Source organism: Mauremys mutica, chromosome 1 (assembly GCF_020497125.1).
Source record: "Mauremys mutica isolate MM-2020 ecotype Southern chromosome 1, ASM2049712v1, whole genome shotgun sequence".
In the NCBI taxonomy this organism is placed as follows: domain Eukaryota; kingdom Metazoa; phylum Chordata; order Testudines; family Geoemydidae; genus Mauremys; species Mauremys mutica.
In genome coordinates, this window is record NC_059072.1 from 191,405,767 (window position 1) to 191,423,657 (window position 17,891).

The 17,891-nt window shown below is 41.7% G+C and overlaps 1 pseudogene; it reads right to left on the minus strand.

Moving 5' to 3' along the window:
• Nucleotides 1–17,251: 17,251 nt before the first annotated feature.
• Nucleotides 17,252–17,371, minus strand: LOC123362314 (annotated as a pseudogene).
• Between the last annotated feature and the right edge of the window lie 520 nt (nucleotides 17,372–17,891).

Sequence of the window (17,891 nt, forward strand, 5' to 3'; positions counted from 1 at the left end):
TATTACTGTATTCATCTATTATGGTTATGGGGTCAAATTCTCCCCTCTGATACACATGTACAATCCATACTGAAGTCACTGAGTGTTGCATCTGCATATACAAGTGGAGAATTTGAGGCCTGACTCTGCTACTGGTACTCATGTGAGGACTTCAGTACTACAGACTGTTGGCTCTTAATGGTTCATGTTCCATTTGTAAAATACCTGCATGTTTTCAAGCACTTTTCAACTTGTTAATTGCATTTATATTTTGATATAAATGAAAGGAATTTCCTTTTTTTGAAAATTCAACATTAAATTATTGATTTGCGTATACAAAAATAATTGAAAATTACAAAGATGAAAGTCAGTTATATCAAGATGTTATTGCCTCTCAATGATTCTGTATGAGATATGCTCACTTTATAAGTAAAAATGATTTTCCTCTCTAAATTTCAGTATTTTATACTCAGCATGGGATCTGAAAGTCAAGCTGGTTTCTTTTCTTGAACATGAATCATCAGTAATAAAAGGTCTTATATAAAATGCAATAATGCACATACACACTCTGTATGAGTGTAAAGTTGTCAGTGTCAGCACCCTGCTTTGAGTGTTTGAAATTCATATCCTAATTTTTCTCATGTGAACAATCTATAGTAATATATTCTGAATGTACGCTGTATTTATTTCTATACTTATTTAGTGATTTTGGGGAAATTGTTTAACATGAGGAACTCTGCTGACTAAATTTTGGGTATGAAACTGCAATATTTCCATGTACAGAACTCTCGCTCTCAAAACTGAGTTTTGTTCTCAAGTAAGGCTTGCAGATTCAGGTGTTGTTTCAATTGCAGTTTTCAGGAGCTATTCACAGCTGTGAATAATATGCACCATAATGGCCTTATTCTGCAAGCCTTATTAAGTAAATAGGCAAAAATCTCAAGTAAAGGATACAAGATCAAGCTGTACCTTTATGGAATCTAAATAGTGGGTATACGTCTGCTTATCAGGTGAGTGAGTATCTCAGGAACATTAGTGCTCTATAATTGTATAAGAGGTCCAAGTGACATGCTGAAGTAATAAACTGATTCTTTTTGAGATAAACCATGCTCACTGATTACAAGGAAGATGTTTTCTTTGTTTATAAAATCAAAATAAAATAGGTCTTGTAGGTATTATATGCAACTTTTGGAATAAATGAGAAAATTTGACCTTTTGTGTCTTTTAATCATTAAACAGCTTTAGCTCATCATTGCCCAGGTCAATGCTTTGTTGAAAGTAGAATATTTTTGTAGGGGAATTTCACAGAAGATGCACTGTTTGTGGTTTGTGTATGTCTCAGAGGTGTTTTTTAATTATTATTATTATTTTTTTTGTTTGATCTATGGCTTTGTGACACCCATCAAAATTGTTTTTAAGACATTCAGTATTCAGATCATGTTGGTAAGTCATTGAAGCATTGTGGCTGAATGATTGGATGTTAAATGGATTTGTCCCAGTTTATGTGCCAGGCATTGAGTCCAACAGCTTCTTAGCACTTGTGTTAAATTCACTTCCTCTCCCCCCACCAATCCATGGGTTTGTATTAGAATTCTGTGAATATTTTTGATCATGTATGCTGTATGATTTATATGATTCTTTTTACAATTGTTTATTGTCTTTGTTGGACTTTTTTAGAGTGGATTTCTTTTTTTACAGTTTTCCTAACTTCATTAGGAAGTTAGCCTGGTTTTACCATTCATAGCAAAATGAGATTGCATAAGTATCCTTTATTTTTGTCAGGAGTGAATTCCTGTCCTGAGTATTATTTCTGTGCCGAAAGTATTACCTGAAAATTCTATTTGCTGGCATGTTGCTGCTTATAAAATTATTCTTTGTTGTGTGTTTTTTATATATTTTGTTGAGTGTGTATTTTTTCTGTCACACTTCCAGACATCTGAGTGTAAGAAAAGACCTCTCTGGACTGACATCTGAGGAGCTTCTTCTTTATTCCATTCTCTCCTATGAGTACTCAGTTTGTGCTACCTTCCATTAGCTGGGAGGGTGGTTGGATTCTCATTCTGCTTTGTGTTACATGTTAACAGTAAAGCTGATTGGAGAAATTATTTTTTCCTGTGACAATATTTGATGAAAACAAAAACAATTTTGTTCTTGTAGAAAAAATTTCTTTGAATTTTTTCAAGTATAAAAAATGGGGGGGGGAATTGGTTTCTCGATGAAAACCTAACATTTTATGGCAACCCAGACATTTTCTGACATTTTTCTGTTTTAACAAAATGATTGCACTGCACCTGAAGCCAGGGGAATGTTGTCCAGGCTTCCTAAAGGAAGGTAACAGTACTTTATGGTAGTGGGGGGGATGGAGACCAGAAACTACTGCAAAAAGGTGGGTGGCAGTCAGCTTTGTGGCACTGACTCTTTGTGAATGTGAGGGACAGAAGGCTTTAAAGGTGCAAGCCCTGGGCGTTGGAAGCCCTTTCTCCATGCAGCAGGCAAGGCAGCACTCACCTACCCTCCCCTAGAGGTTCAAATGTCAGGTTTGGTTAGGATCTGCTGTGGGCATTGCACTAGTTGCTCCTTTTTAGGGGGACTGGGGATTTTCCCTCACAGCATATTGGCTTCAATGGAGTTGTTTTTTTTCACCTTCCCCACAGTGGGTGTGAGGAAGGACCTTTTCTGGTGAGGAGAAAAGATGGTTAGGTGATATGTCACAACTTGTTTTGTAAGTGTGGGGCATGTGTCCAGGGCAGGTATTCCCAGAGGGAAGGCATCCAGTGACCAGATAAATTGCCTAGGACTTAAAAGGATTTAAAAGGGGTTGTTGGTTAAAGGAATGGAATGAGTGGTGGTGATTCGGGGCTCCTATGATTGGTACGGCAGGGAGTCATTTGACTAAACACAGAGTTACCTGCACTGTACACTTTTATCTGCCAGGTAGTCCCCGACATCTAATAATAAAGTTGCAGCCTGATTAAATCCATATCAAGTGTCTCCTGCCCTTCTTTTGGTATAGCCCGACAAAAGCTATTTTCCGTTTCTGGTTTTGTTTGTGGTATTTTTCCCAGTTCCAATGAAAAATGTTGACCAGATCTAGAAAACAGGCAGTTCTTATACATTTATTATTATTTATTTGTATTTCTGTAGTGCCTTAAGGCCCTAGTCATACACCAGCACCCCATTGAACTAGGTACTTTACAAACACAGAACAAAAAGACCATCTCTGCACCAAGGTTGTTGTCTCTCATTCTGGTTTAGTGCTGCTTTGTCAATCCTGACTTTTTGGGCAGGAATAAATTTACATTTGCTCTTGACATTTTGCAAGATCTCACCTTCTGCAGTTGAGTTGGCAAGTCACCAGGACATCTTTCAGATTTCAATATTTGTTTGTAATTTAAGTTTATACATCTCTACATAAATTATAAGAAGGGATTGTTTCCCCATTTGAGCCTTTTGTTTTTGAAAGTGGAATGTCTCCTTGCTTATACCCAATCTGGTCTAGGTCAAGTATTCTTTTCTGTGTGTATGTTTTTAAAAGGAGAATACATCATGATGCTATCACTTTAGATACAGTTTTATATAAGCCTTATTCAAAATGACTTCTTTTTTATACTGAACAGTTATACTACTTAATCATAACTTGAATGTCCTTGTGACTATTTTCAAGATTCTGGGTAGGGTGACCAGATAGCAACTGTGAAAAAACGGGACAGGGGGTGGTGGTGGTGGTGGGCAGTGGGGACCTGTATATGAAAAAGTCCCCAAAAAATGGGACTGTCCCTTTAAAAACGGGACATCTGGTCACCCTATGAATGTGAATGGGTCCAATTCTGAAGGGTGCAGAGTATCCTCCACTCACATTAAATTCAAGAGGACCTAAAAATCTCTGGGGGTTGCTCAGCAACTCAAAGGACTTAGCTGCAGGTTTTGGTGATCTAACACAAGGCTATATTAACCCATAGATGTGGACATTTATGGAGAGATTTCCTATTTCTACTAATAAAAACAATGTTGGAAAAGCTGACAGTGCATAATGAGTTTTATAACTTTATCTGTGAATATTTAATCTGAAAATCAGCAGCACATGAAAGAAATGTGAGGAGAGCTCAAGGCACAGCTTGTGAGACCTTAGCATGTCTGAGGACATGAAGAGGTCTGCCAGAGAAGGGACACATCAAACTTGGAAGGCAGAATCTTATTCTTATCATATTTGTACAGTTCCAGTGTACTTTGAGCACATAATGTTTTTCATTATGGTTCTGAAAGATTTAAGTATTAACACTGGAAGACCATCGTTCGCTTGATGCTTGGTATGCAAGACTGTCCTCCTGTGCTTAACTGTGATGTCAGTATCTATTATATGTGTCTGTTGTTTGTAGGGTAACCTTTTTGCATCCAAAAAATAAGCTAAGATGAGAGATTGTCAAACTTTTATAAGAGTTGCAGGATCATGGCATTTCTCACAAGTCTAACTTGGTTTCATAAATATATGTTCTGTATCTTCACTTCACATTCCTTTTACAAGATTTTGTATCTCTGTAAATATATACTGATGTTCCCAATTTTTCAGTGATTTGGTTTCATTACAGCATGTTTAGACAATTAGAGGCCACTTTTTAACATGCTTGTTTACTAAACTTACTGAAAGGTAACTCCAGAGAGAGTATAAAGTTCCAGATATGTCCCTTTACTCTGTAAATGTAGATCACCAGGGTAAAGAATTACCAAACCAGCGAAAACGACAATTTCTAAGTAATTGTTAGCAAGATTGCAGAGCAAAGCAAAATATTTTTTAACACACACAAATATTCTTGTTACATACATCATCTAGAGTATCATTTATATATTTGTTAAAAAGAGTACGATATTGTGAATTAAATATTTTTGTGCATTTTTAATATTTGTCATGATTAATCATTTTGTCATGCACTTATTACATTATATTATATTATATTATATATTACATTTGGGGACTAATGTCTCAGATCAAGTATGAACAGAGTGGGAATAGTTAACTTTGGCTATGCTGAAAGAAAGTCAGGAGACACTTGATATGGATTTTAATCAGGCTGCAACTTTATTATTAGATGTCTGAGACTACTCAGCAGATAAAGTGTACAGTGAAGGCAAATCCATGTTTATTCAAATCATTACCCGGGGCTTCCACCCCCTTCATTTTCCATCCAAGTCCCCAGCCAATCCAGGGCTTGGACCTTACCATCCACTCCCCTCATAGGAGGGTTAAGGTGGGCTATAAGAATGGGGAGTGGTTGGTTCCCAGCAGGAGTAGCGCCAGGGTTTTGGCGCCCTAGGGAGGGGTCCTTCCGCGCGCCCGGTTGTTGGTGGCAATTCTGCGGCGGGGGGGTGCTTCCGCGCTCCTGGTCTTCAGGGCACTTCGGCGGCGGGTCCCGGAGCGAGTGAAGGACCCGCCGCAGAATTGCCGCCGAAGACCCGGAGCGCGGAAGGACCCCCCCCGCCGCCAAATTGCCGCCATGGGCGGCAAAATGCCCCCCCCCAAATCCTGGCACCCTAGGCGACCGCCTAGGCCGCCTAAATGGAAGCGCTGGCCCTGGTTCCCGGCCGTAACAATCATACCATTCCCAGCCTCCCTCCCCTGTTCTGTTCCTTTATCCAGCACCTCCTTTTAAGGGCTTTAGCAGGCCATTTATCTGGTCACTGGATACCCTCCCTATGGAGTACCTGCACTGGACATCCGCCACCAGGAGGTGCCAGCAATTAGCTTGGTTGCCTCCCCCACAAACCCAGTCGGGTTCCCAGACATCTCCCAATGACCTCTTTTATAGCAGCTCAAATAGGTGAAGCCCCATTCTCCCAAAAGAACCCGTTGTCCCTTGCACTATGCCAGGATCATCAAAGACACCAGCAGCTGGGTTGTCAATGATCAGGTACCACAACACACGCCCCTCTGTAGTGGGCAATATCTGTGACCAGCATTCCAGATCCTGAAATTGGAAGAACTCATTAAAACTTCCTTTATAGCTGAGCTGTGTGCCCGGAGCCAAGAATTTCCATGCCACTGACAACATCATATGCTGAGGCTCCATAAAGCCAGAGGCATCTGCTCGGGTTCGTTGCTAGCTCCTGGTGCAAGCTCATGAAATCTGTCAAACTGAAAATGAGACAAGGCGTATGCTGTGCCATTATTCATCCCTGGCATGTGCTTGGAAGGAAAACAGATGTTAAAGTTTAAACATTGTAGAACTCACTAACTTCAGAACTGTGTGTGATCTGTAAATTTGGCAATTGATAACCTGTAGCACTACCATGTTGTCACACCTGAAACACACCCTTTAATTAGCCAGCTCTGGTCCCCAAATAACGATTGCAACTAAAATGGGGAAGAATTCCAGGAAAGTCATATCATGCACAACCTAATTTTGCATCCAGATAGCAGGCTGTTTCTGGGCACATCACCTGCCTTGATAAAACAGCCCAAAACCTGTACACCCTGAAGCATCCAAAAGGATTTTTAACCCCCCTTGTAATAACCATTACTCCCTCCACAAGGACACCCCATTACATTGACTCAAAAAACGTTCCCACACCTTCAAGTCTTCCTTCATCTCTCTATTAACTCGTATGTAATGGTGTGGCCTGGCTATGCCTGCTGTTGCCACCGGAAGCCAGGCACAAAATGCTTTCCGCATGGTAACAACCATGCAGGCAAAGTTCAGGTGCCCCAGAATAGACTGCATGTCTTGCAGCATGAGTTTTTGGCTCCTACAGCTCTCCTGAGCAATCTCAATAGCTCCAGAAGCTTATCCTGAGGGAGTCACAATATGCCCGCTCTGGTGTCCAGCTCGATCCCCAGGTAGGTCAATGTAGTGGACAGGCCCTCTGTTTTTGCGTCCGCTAGGGTTACCCCCACTTGTTTAGCCAGGACCTGAAATGTGTCCAACAGATGAATACTCTCATCTCACCCGGCTTGTCCCACAAACAAAAAGTCATCTAAATAATGCACCACTTGGCATAGTCCAGCTGCCTGCACCACTGCCAAGTGCAACATTGTACTAAATTTTTCAAATGCTGAACAGGATATCGAACAACTCATGGGCATAGCCTTGTCACAACAAAATTGTCCCTCAAAAGAGAAACCCAAAAGGTCAAAGTTCAGTGGGTCCACCACCAGCAGTCGAAAAGCAGACTTGATATCACACTTAGCCATTAGTGTCCCCGGGCCACAAGACCTAATAATACAAATGGCTTCATCAATGGAGGAATAGCGCATGAACATAGCACCGGGTCTATCCCATCATTAACAGAGCCATCTCATGGGTACAAGAGGTGATGAATTAATCGGTATGTCCCTGGAGTCTTCTTGGGGATCAAACCTTGGGGGAAACCCTTCAGTTCTCTATAGGTAATTGATCAAATGGCCCTGCCACCCTGCCCTCATTTAATTCCTGTGTCATCTTTTCTTGAACAATATGTCCCATCCCAAACACTGACTTCACTTTTTTTGACTTCACGTGGGTTCTACTCCCTGAAAAGGGGATCTCAAATCCCACAGTAAATCCCTCCCACAAATATGCTCCATCTGCTTTGTTAGGGTAATCTCAGAGGAGAACCCTTAGCACCTCTGACCTAACTGGTGTTGGTGCCCGGGCCCATTGCACTGCACCCAGCTTGCCCCTCTCCCCTGCTTGTGTTCTGTGTCCCATAACCTGTTCCAACCGAGCCAAAGCTGTCGTTGGCACTTGAGCCACCCGCAATCCTGTTTCCTCCTTCTGACTGTCCCCTACTGCTCTGGCAAGAATGGGCCGAATAGGTCCCAAAACATGTCTCGCAAGCGGCCCTAAATTTACAGGTGCTGTGAAAACAACCACTGTCATTAAATGCCCACAAATATAATTACATGACTCAGCCCACCCCCCCCCCCGAGCTTCCTGTGGGATGAACCAGCTACTGTCTGTGTGAACTCCTGGTCCCCTTGGAGTCGTCCACTCCAGTCCCAGTATGTGAAGAGGTATGTCCTACCAGATCCCAGTTTATGTTGCTGCCTTCAATCGAAACTGCTCATCATAATTAAGACAGGACATGCCCCTAAACATATTGTATGCCGCTTGCTCTGCCCAGGCTTACTCTCTGTCAACACCTCCCTATGCAACAAGGATAATATGTCCATGTATTCCCCTCTCAGGACTTCATCCTTAGTTGTACTGAGCAGGTGAACTCCCATCGGGTCAGCCACCCCGGCATAACCGTACTCAGGGCTGACTTATGGGGTATCCTCAGTTCCCTGCACCTCCCTGGGCCCCCTAAAAGCCAGTGAGTCAAAATGTACCCAGGGGCTTCATCCCCACCAGGGGCTTCCATACCCATGCGGGGGGACTGCCCCACCTGCCCATCTCCTGCCTCCCAAACTTGAGCCCATGCCAGGCCTACCCTGTCACCCTGTCCAGACCCCTCACTCAGAGATGCCTGAAGTTATTGCAACAATTGCAAATTAGCTTGAAGCAGCTGTGTAACACCATTAGTGTCCCCATCAGGGATGCACCCCCTAGTTGGGTCTGCCACGGGTCTCTGAGACTCCTGCTCCCAGGCCCAGACTATTTATTACCCCACTAGACCCACTCCTGCCCCCCCTAGGTAAACTCACAGAGAGACAGTTTGAGCCCAGACCCCACACCTCACCGAGGCCCCTGCAATCGTCACTCATTGCCACATTGCATGGCAGGATATCACCCGTGCCAACAGTCCCACCCGAAACCTCTGTCTGTTGCAAGTCATACTCACCCCTGGAATTAGCATCACCCCATCTCTTGAGTTCAGTGGAAAAAAACATCCTGGTTCTGGGCGACCACTTTGCACTTTGAAAGCTCTGCAGTGCTGTTGAAACAAACTCAGAAACAACTTCACTGACCTCTTGCTGCACAGCACTGCTGACTGTCCCATTAGCAAACACAGCCTGTCCACCTGCATGAGTGGATGCTTTCCCATGAGCATCTCCATCCCTCAGCCCATGAGGCCTGCTGTGTGGAAAAAAGGGCTTTCAACGCTCAGGGTTTACACCTTTATAGCCTTCCGACCTCATATTCCTGGAGGGGGGTGAGTCAGTGCAAAAAGCTGACCACCGCTCACCTTTTGCAGCAGTTTCTTACCTCCTTTCGCCCCCTCCCCCCTGCCATAAAGCACTGCTGCCTTCCTTTGGCAAGCCCAGACAATGTTCCCCCCTGTTGCGGGGGTGTGGAGCGGTTATTCTCAAGGATTCACTGAGTTGACTTTGAGCTTTGCCCTATACCCATTTGACACAAATCTCTCCTTTGAGCTGTGCTTCTGTTCATGGACAGAATACAATGTAACTGCATTATCTGAGCTTTATATTTCTGCAGTATTATTTTCTTTCTAATGGGGGTAAATCATTTAGTTCAAAGCTGCTCACCTTTTAGATATAAGAGGGCTGGTTTGGTGTTACAGTAATACATTAGTGATCCACAGGCGCAAGTGGCATCAAAACAGCTGGTTTAAGTGAGAAATTTAGTGCTTGATCTGCTGGTAATAATTACAATAAATAAATAAAACACGTTTTCCCACAGTACAGGAAAGAGATAAAAGTCTATTTGAAAGTAGGTGATCTCTATCCAATTTTTAATGCATGGGTGTCCAGCTATTGAAATCAACACTCATAACTGACATCATTGTTGTTGTTAGTCTTAGGAGAGACGCCAAAGACTAAGCGAAAGTGGAATCTTTCCTTCCTTAGTGCTAGAAGTGGTGTCTCAGAATCAATATTGCAGGATGGTGTGGGGAGCTTGCATTCCTCCAATAAGAAGTTGTACCTCTACTATATATAAATAAAGAAACACATAGACCACATTTCTACTATTTTTATTAGTTACTTAATATATGACATTTTTGTGAGACTGTCCACATAACTTATTGTACCAAATTATTAGTATTCATATATTAAGAGTCAAACAGTAACATTTTGGAAGGCAGTTTATGGCTGCAGCCCAAGACTGGATTTGACTTGGTATGACTGAGATATGAAAGTGTTGGGAGTGTATCACCTTTTCCCAAGCCACTCAGTCCTAGAGACACAAAGAAGTTATGAAATGGGGAAAACCACAGAGCTACTTAATACATCCTCTACTGGGGTCAGGCTTACACACCACCTTAGCCAGCAAATGTCACGTGGGGCTGTAGATGCACCACTGCCAATCTAAACAATTCACATAATTTCTGTTTAAAAGCAAAACAAAATTGGAATCTGTTGGATATCTAAGTCCTAAACTTACATTTAGGAAGGGATCATTGTCTAATGAGTAGAGCACAAGAGTGGGCGTCAGGAATTCTGGCTTTTGCAGTAATTTGGCTCTTACTCTGAGTGAGTATGTGACTTTTTTCATTTAGCCTCTCTATGCCACATTCTTCCTGTTTATAAATCAGGTTAATAATACTTGCACACAGGGATATTGTGAGGCTTTGTTCATGTTTGGGAAGTGTTATGACATCCCTAATGGAAAGGCACTACAAGTTCTAAGTGGTACAGTTCAAAGGGCTATATATATAATGTTATTTACTATTTGTCTTAAAATATATATGCTAGCCAGTTATGTGGTGAGTCAATTAAGAAGTGATGTTCTTTAGACAGCAAAGAAAACGTACCATCTTATAAGAAATGATATCTCAGGTTTGTTAAATTAACAATTGTTGCATCATCTCTGATCAAGATAACCATTGATGTTCTACATAATAATAGAGGAATAACTTGATCTTGATCTAGCTGTTGACATGAAAAGAGAGGACCTATTAATAGGGAGGAAATACTTCAAAAAGGAGGTAAAGGAGGCACCATTTTCTAGTGGTTGGAGCAGAGGAGCTAGGAAGTAGGAAACCTGAGCTCTGTTCCTAGTTACCCTAGGTCACAGGACATGACAGTGGGAGAAGTTACTTCACCTGCCTGCCTCGGTTTTATAATCTGTAAAATGGGAATACAAGTACTTAGCCACTTTTTGTCAGGTGGTTTGATATTCTTACATAAAAGCCACTATAAGTGTGAAGTATTGTGATATTAATGAAGAAAATCAAGCCTGGAGTTTTTTTTTTTCTTTGCTGTCCTGAAGAATAACTATTTTTTCTGCACATAAACTCTGATAACATTGTACCAACTTAAAGCAAATCAGCAACATTTGTGGCATAGTCAAATTAGTTGTTTCTGTGTTCATGGTCTATTTAGTTTATTGTATTATTATTTATTTATATTATGGCGGCATTGAGAAGCTTCAGCTGAAATTGCTGGCCATTATTGTAGGCACTGTACAAGCACCTCTTGAGAGAGAGTCCCTCTCTTGTAGATTTTACAGTCTAAATAGACATGACACAGAAAGGGTAGGAGAAAGGAGCTATTAATCTCCCCATTTTACTAATGCAAAATGACACAAAGAGAAACTAACTGCTTACCCAAGGTTACAGAGGAAATCCATGGAAGAGGCAGGATTTAAACCCAGGACTTCTGATTTTCACAATAGTATCTTGACTACAAGATCATCCTGCCTCTGTTACATGACAAGACGAGAGTTCTCAACCTTTTGCTCTCTGAGCCCCCCCCCAACATACTATTTAAAAAAAACCTCCACAGCCCTATCTCTGCCACAGCAACTGTTTTTCTGCATATAAAAGCCGGGGCCAACATTAGAGGGTAGCAAGCAGGGCACTGCCCGGGCCCCATGCCACATGGGGCCCCTCGAAGCTAAGTTGGTCAGGCTTCAGCTTCAGCTCTGGGCACTGGTGGTAGGGCTTCAGCTTTCTGCCCTAGCCCCACCAAATCTAATGCTGGCCCTGCTTGGTGCCCCCCCCGACACCTGCTTGTGGCCCCCCAGGGGGCCCCATACCCCCAGGTTGAGAACCACTGTGATAAGACATAGTAGCAAAACTGGCAACAAAGGTGATGATTAGTATACTAATCTCACTCCTTCAGTCTCTGGGAGCAAAGAATACCCTCCACCCCCACAGCCCTCTGTCTCCGGGGGCTTGAAACTTGCATGAGGGAGTTGGGGCCAGACTGGTTGGTCAATGTGGTGATTTAGCACACCTCCCGGGCCGTCTGTGGAGACCCACCTGGAACCTAAATCTCCCCTCCCATTGCAGAGTACCCTAGGGAGGATCCTGGCAGTATCACCATCTGCCGTGCCCCAGGGGATGAATTACTCTCCAGTGCAGATACTCCCCAGGACTGCAGTTGGCCCAAAATATGTGTATTAGTGTCTGACTAAATGCCGTCTCTACATTAGTAAAAAGACTAAGCACAGGACATGCAAAAGTGTATATCTCTTATATTCTGAAGCATATCCTCTTGAGTCTGTTCTGAGTAGTCATTGATTTAAAAAAACAACTAAGCAAACACTCTCTTTGCTGGGAAATTTAAGAAAAATTGCCAGAGTTTTCATAAGACCTTGATACAAACGTTGCTTTATGCACTCAGCTCAGTACTCTGGCTCTGTAGCAATAATTACAATAAAATATGATACAGTCAAGATTGTTTTTCATAGTTTTGAAATAATCGCTCATGGTTTATCTCTTTGAAGGATGAAAGCAAATTCTGTCTCCTTACCAAATTGTTTTCCCTCTGTGGGAAAACAGACCATTTTGTTATTACAGGTTGGTCTTGAGTGTTGGACTGCTAACATTTTATCATTGTTTTGGAATAGGTTATATGAGAAAAAGGGAGGTCATATTTTGAGCCTACCAGTAATTTTGTATCTCTCCAGGGCTGGCCTTAGGGAAAATGGCACCCGGGTGAACTTTCTTTGGCACCCTTTAAGTACAGCTCCCTGAGCAGTGGGTGGCCGCTCAGCAGGCAGAGCAGCAGCAGGTGAAGTGGCGGCGGCACTGTAGGAGTCATGCTGCTGGGAGGGTGGAGAGGAGACACGTCTGAGCCCCTGGCTCCCACTCCACAGCCCCATTTACCTCCTTCTCCTGCCTCCCAGGTGGACTCGTCCCTTCTGCAGCCTCTTGTCTCCGGTGACCCCTCTGACCCCCGGCAACCTGGGTGTTGTATATCTCGCTAACAAGCCTTATTACTAAAGTTGCTGGACTGGGAATCAGCATACTGGGGTTCTGTTCCCAACTCTGAACTGATTTTTCGAATCGGTCATTTTGGAGTCACTTTTGCATTATGGAGTACTGTTTCTCTTTATTTAAAACAGGGATGATCATTCACAGCCATCTTTGTATTTTGCTTTGAGGCCTATGGATTTTTTTTTAAATGTACACATTATGTAATTGCTAGATCTTATCCTAATGGTAAGGTTAGTTCAAGAATTAAACAAACAATAAAGCCATAACAATTTTGATTAGAAAAATCAAGGAAATACTGAAAGTAACTGATAGGGAATACTTTTATTTAAAAGAGGGCATGTTGGGAGGAACCTTGTACATACAACCAAATAGCGAATATTTGCCTACAAAAGTGGAAGTTACTATCCAAGTGGATGCTCTCACCCACATTTTATGATACAGAGAGAGTTCTGGAATACCAGCTCCAACACATATTTCCAAAATATCTCCTTACACAAAGGAGATGAAGGAGCAACCAGAGAGAAAATGTGTGTGTTCCATCCATAGCTATATTCACATGATACTGAACATCCACTGCAACAAACTGGAGAAGCTCTGTAAATATCAGTATAACCTATTTCAGGTAAGGTCTTGGGGATTGGAGAAGAGGAATTATTAGGAGGAACAGGAACAAGAGGTAGATTGCCAAGGATGGTCCATTCTGGGACCCAGGTGTCACAGTAGTTTTCAGAACAGCCTGTATTGCATATTTGGTAAGTTTGGGGTGGCTGGCAGAGGATCCGTGATACAACTTTGCTTGTGGAGCACATATGTTGTTCATGCTTATAACTGGGGACATTTAGAGATAACCATCCTTCCTTCAGCATGTTCTGCCAATTCCCAGCTTCACAAACTCATGGCTTTGAGTCCCAGCTAAGTTTTTTCACCTCGATTTATGTGCTATTTGGAATTAGCCATATAACAACAATCATAAATATATTACTTACCTAGGAACTTTCAACTGAGGATTGCAAAATAATAAGGGCTGATTTATGCTTTTTGTTCAGATGAGCTGCACTGAAGAAGATGATGTGCCACCTAAATGGAGGTGGCTGGAGACACAATGGGTGACATCTTGACTCCACTGATGTTAATAGCAAAACTTCCAGTGACTTCAGTGGGGCAGGGATTTCACTAATGCCTCCTATGTTTTGAGGGGAATATTTTGGAATGTGTCCCCTGCTATAGCCATGCTAGTGCCCACCAGTGTGTGCCCTGCCTTTGTCCCACACAGAGACACCTATTCCAGGGCCTCTAGAGCAGTTTCTCTCAAACAGGGGTCGCTGCTTGTGTAGGGAAAGCCCCTGGCGGGCTGGGCCGGTTTGTTTACCTGCCCGTCCAAGGTCCAGCAGATCGCGGCTCTCACTGGCCGCGGTTCGCCGCTGTAGGCCCATGGGGGCTGCTGGAAGCGGCGACCCCAGTTTGAGAAACACTGCTCTAGGGCTTCCAGAAGTAATACCAGTCACTCTTGTCATGTGCTGAGTACTACTGGGAAGCAGAGAAATTTCTCCTCTTCTCCCCACACCACATAGGTGCACTGGGGCAGAATAACTCCCTGCCTGTACACTGTTAGGGAGACATAAACTCTCTCCCACCTCTAAGTTTAATGGTGACTATTGACACTGTTTTCCACCTGAGTAATATGATTGCACGGAAAGGTAATCGGTCTTGACCATGGATACAAAGCAAATCAGGGGTAGAGCCCGGAAGAGCACTCACCTGCTCCATGTCCCTAGACCACATAGCCTTGTAGATAGTACGGTAATCCTCAAAAATGCAAGTTTGAATTTTGTAAAGATTTTTAACTTTAACACTACATTTGAAAGTCTTTAAGCTTTGCAGTTATACGTTACATAACCTATATCCACCATAGGCAGAACCAGGAGTTTTCATGAGGATTGTAAGGGAATGGGGGTGGTGGGTGTTTGTTAGCGTTGTATATTGAGTAAACATTTTCTGCAGATGAGAGAAATCTGAGTAAAATTAAACTTCCTTTGTTCTGTTTGAACTTAAATACAGTTGCTTCTGCTTTAAGATGGCTTGCTCAACAAGGACATCCCTATTTGTATTATAAACTATGATTTGTCACATGCAATATAAATATATCTTTTTTCTAATCTTAATTGTTAACTTTTCCAGAGCAAATCTGTCACTTTGACAAGGTGGATTTCGTATTTAATCTCCAGCCCTTAATGCAATACTGTGAAAAAGATCCTTTCTGAGTCCAAGTTCTTCGTTGTCATGTTGCTAGTGTGCGTTTCTGACCAGAATGCAAAGTAGTTTTAATCCATACATCCCTTTTTCTGTACTGGGATAGATGCCAAATCTATGCCAGCGATTAACTTTTGAATGTCAGCTGTAACAAATACAGTTTCAGTATAATTTTGACCAGTTAACTAGTTAAGGAACTGTTTTCATGAAATAGTACTAGGGTATATTTTCGATTCACAGAAATATTCAAGCTGTTTAACATCTCAAAAGAGAGGGAGAGAGAGGGTGACAGTGCAAGAACATTCAAATTGTAGAATTTTTTTAAGATTGATTTTTAAGAAACATCTTTGATTAATTTCTCAAATAATAGCATGCTGGATTGCTGACTGATAAAAGTGACATAAAACTGTAGTAGTTTTCAAATACTCTTTACAGAAAATGTATTTAATGATTATTCCAATTCTTCTGTGTCCTTGCAAAAGGGAAAGAAAACAAAAATACTCCTTCCTCCTCCCCACATGCCTGGCTGTAATCATTAGGATAACATTGTCTGAGACTCTGGGTAGAAAAAGTATTGTAAAAATAAAAAAATACTTAAAATATTAGAAAAATCTGATCAAGCAGCAGCTGTCAATCAAGAGCAAAGTACATGACCCCATTAGATGGAGCTGAGTGAATAATACACAACAAATAATTTATTCAGATTATTAGTATATTTTCTGTTTGCAAATTGTCAAACAAATCAACATTTAAAAATGTATTTGTCATTCATAATTAACTCGTTATTTCTTCAGCAAATAAGTTTTAGTCTGCAGATGGCATGGGAACAATTTGTATTTCCAGTTTGTAGTGTGTTGATTAGTTGAATACTGTTTTTCTGTTTTAGAAATACTACAAATTATGAATTGTTGATGAAATATACACAACATAATTCACTTAAGGTGAACTTTCTACCAAGATCTTAAAAATACACTTTTTTTGTGAGTATTCTTGCTAGTAAAACTCCAACACTGGAATAATAGTAAGCAGACATAAAAGGATCATTGTAAAACGGTGTCATTTTTAGGATCTTGCATAGGACTTCAGAGTAGTTTGTCTTTGTCACACTGATGTCAGGTGCTAGAAGTCTTTGCAGGGATGCAGAATTATTTGTGCTGACTCACTCCGATATTAGATTAGCTTAGTCCTATTAATTCCAATCTGGGAACAATAAAAGTTTTGAGCATCAGGCAGTGGAGGTCCTGCAAAGAAAATGTGCAGGAAATGTGCAGAGGAGGAAGCTAATTCTGATGTTTATATTGCACTGTGTAAGTCAACAATAAAAAGCAAACTGCAGGAGAGGGGTTTTGAACTATAGTTCAGACTATAGTTTGTGTATGTAAATTTTAACTATAGTTAGTGTATGTAAAATCTGTTCGGGTCAGGAACTCCACCTCTTTACAGTTATGAATGCTGATGAAAGTTTGCTGTTTCGTTCTGGAGAAGACTGATGAAAATTTCCACTGTTTGCTCAGGTCTATTTTAAGAAAGTTAAGGCTGTCACCTTGGACAAAATGCTGGTTTTTCTACAAACCCAGAGGAAATAGGCTTTGTGCCTGTAATTTGTGCAGTAGTTGGAGGAATGGAATCCTCCCACTCAGTTGGCATGTTGTGGAATACCACTATAGTTATATTGTGGCCACCACTATAGCCTGTAAGAGCATTTGCACATGATACATTCCTCTCCTCTAGAGTGGGTTTGTCACTATGGATCTGCATGGACATGGCTGTCTACCCATTCCCTTCCTATCTCTCTCACTCCCATAGAATATCAGGGTTGGAAGAGACCTCAGGAAGTCATCTAGTCTAACCCCTTGCTCAAAGCAGGACTAAGCGTCAGACAGATTTTTGCCCCAGATCCCTAAATGGCCCCCTCAAGGATTGAACTCACAACCCTGGGTTTATTAGGCCGATGCTCAAACCACTGAGCTATCCCTCCCCCCAAGCCTAGAGCACCCAGTATTCCCAGGAGGTCCCCCCCATCCAAGTACTAACCAGGCCCAATTCTGCTTAGCTTCTGCAATCAGATGAGATCAGGCGTGTTCAGGGTGGTATGGCCGCTTGGAGCAAATACTATTTGTTTGATAACCTTGGGCAAAGTCAGCCTTTGCCCAAGGTAATCAAACAAATGGTATTTGGGCTATCAAAGCATTTTTCTATAATGTATTTAGAAGATGCAATTACTGCAGTATTTTACATACCACTTTGTTTAATGTTCAGCAAGCGCTTCAGCAGGAGCCATTTTTGTCAAAAGGAAAGGCACATCCATTTTCTTTACTGTGTCCACTCTTTCTAGGCTTCTAGTAGCTTCTAGTTCAGTTACTATGCTCAATATGTATTATATATTAGCATTGTTACTCTTATACTAATATTAATCATCTCATTATCATGATCACTCCCATGGTGGTAGCATGATATGTATCCTTATATTCCCCCACCTCCTTTTATCTACTTTAATTCTACTACAACAACACTTCTAACTTTGACATACTAGTTCATATTCCAGGAACAAAAATCTTAAATTCAATAGTCAGTTAGGTTTCTGACAGTAACATACTAACCTATTTTATCATTTACAAATCCCA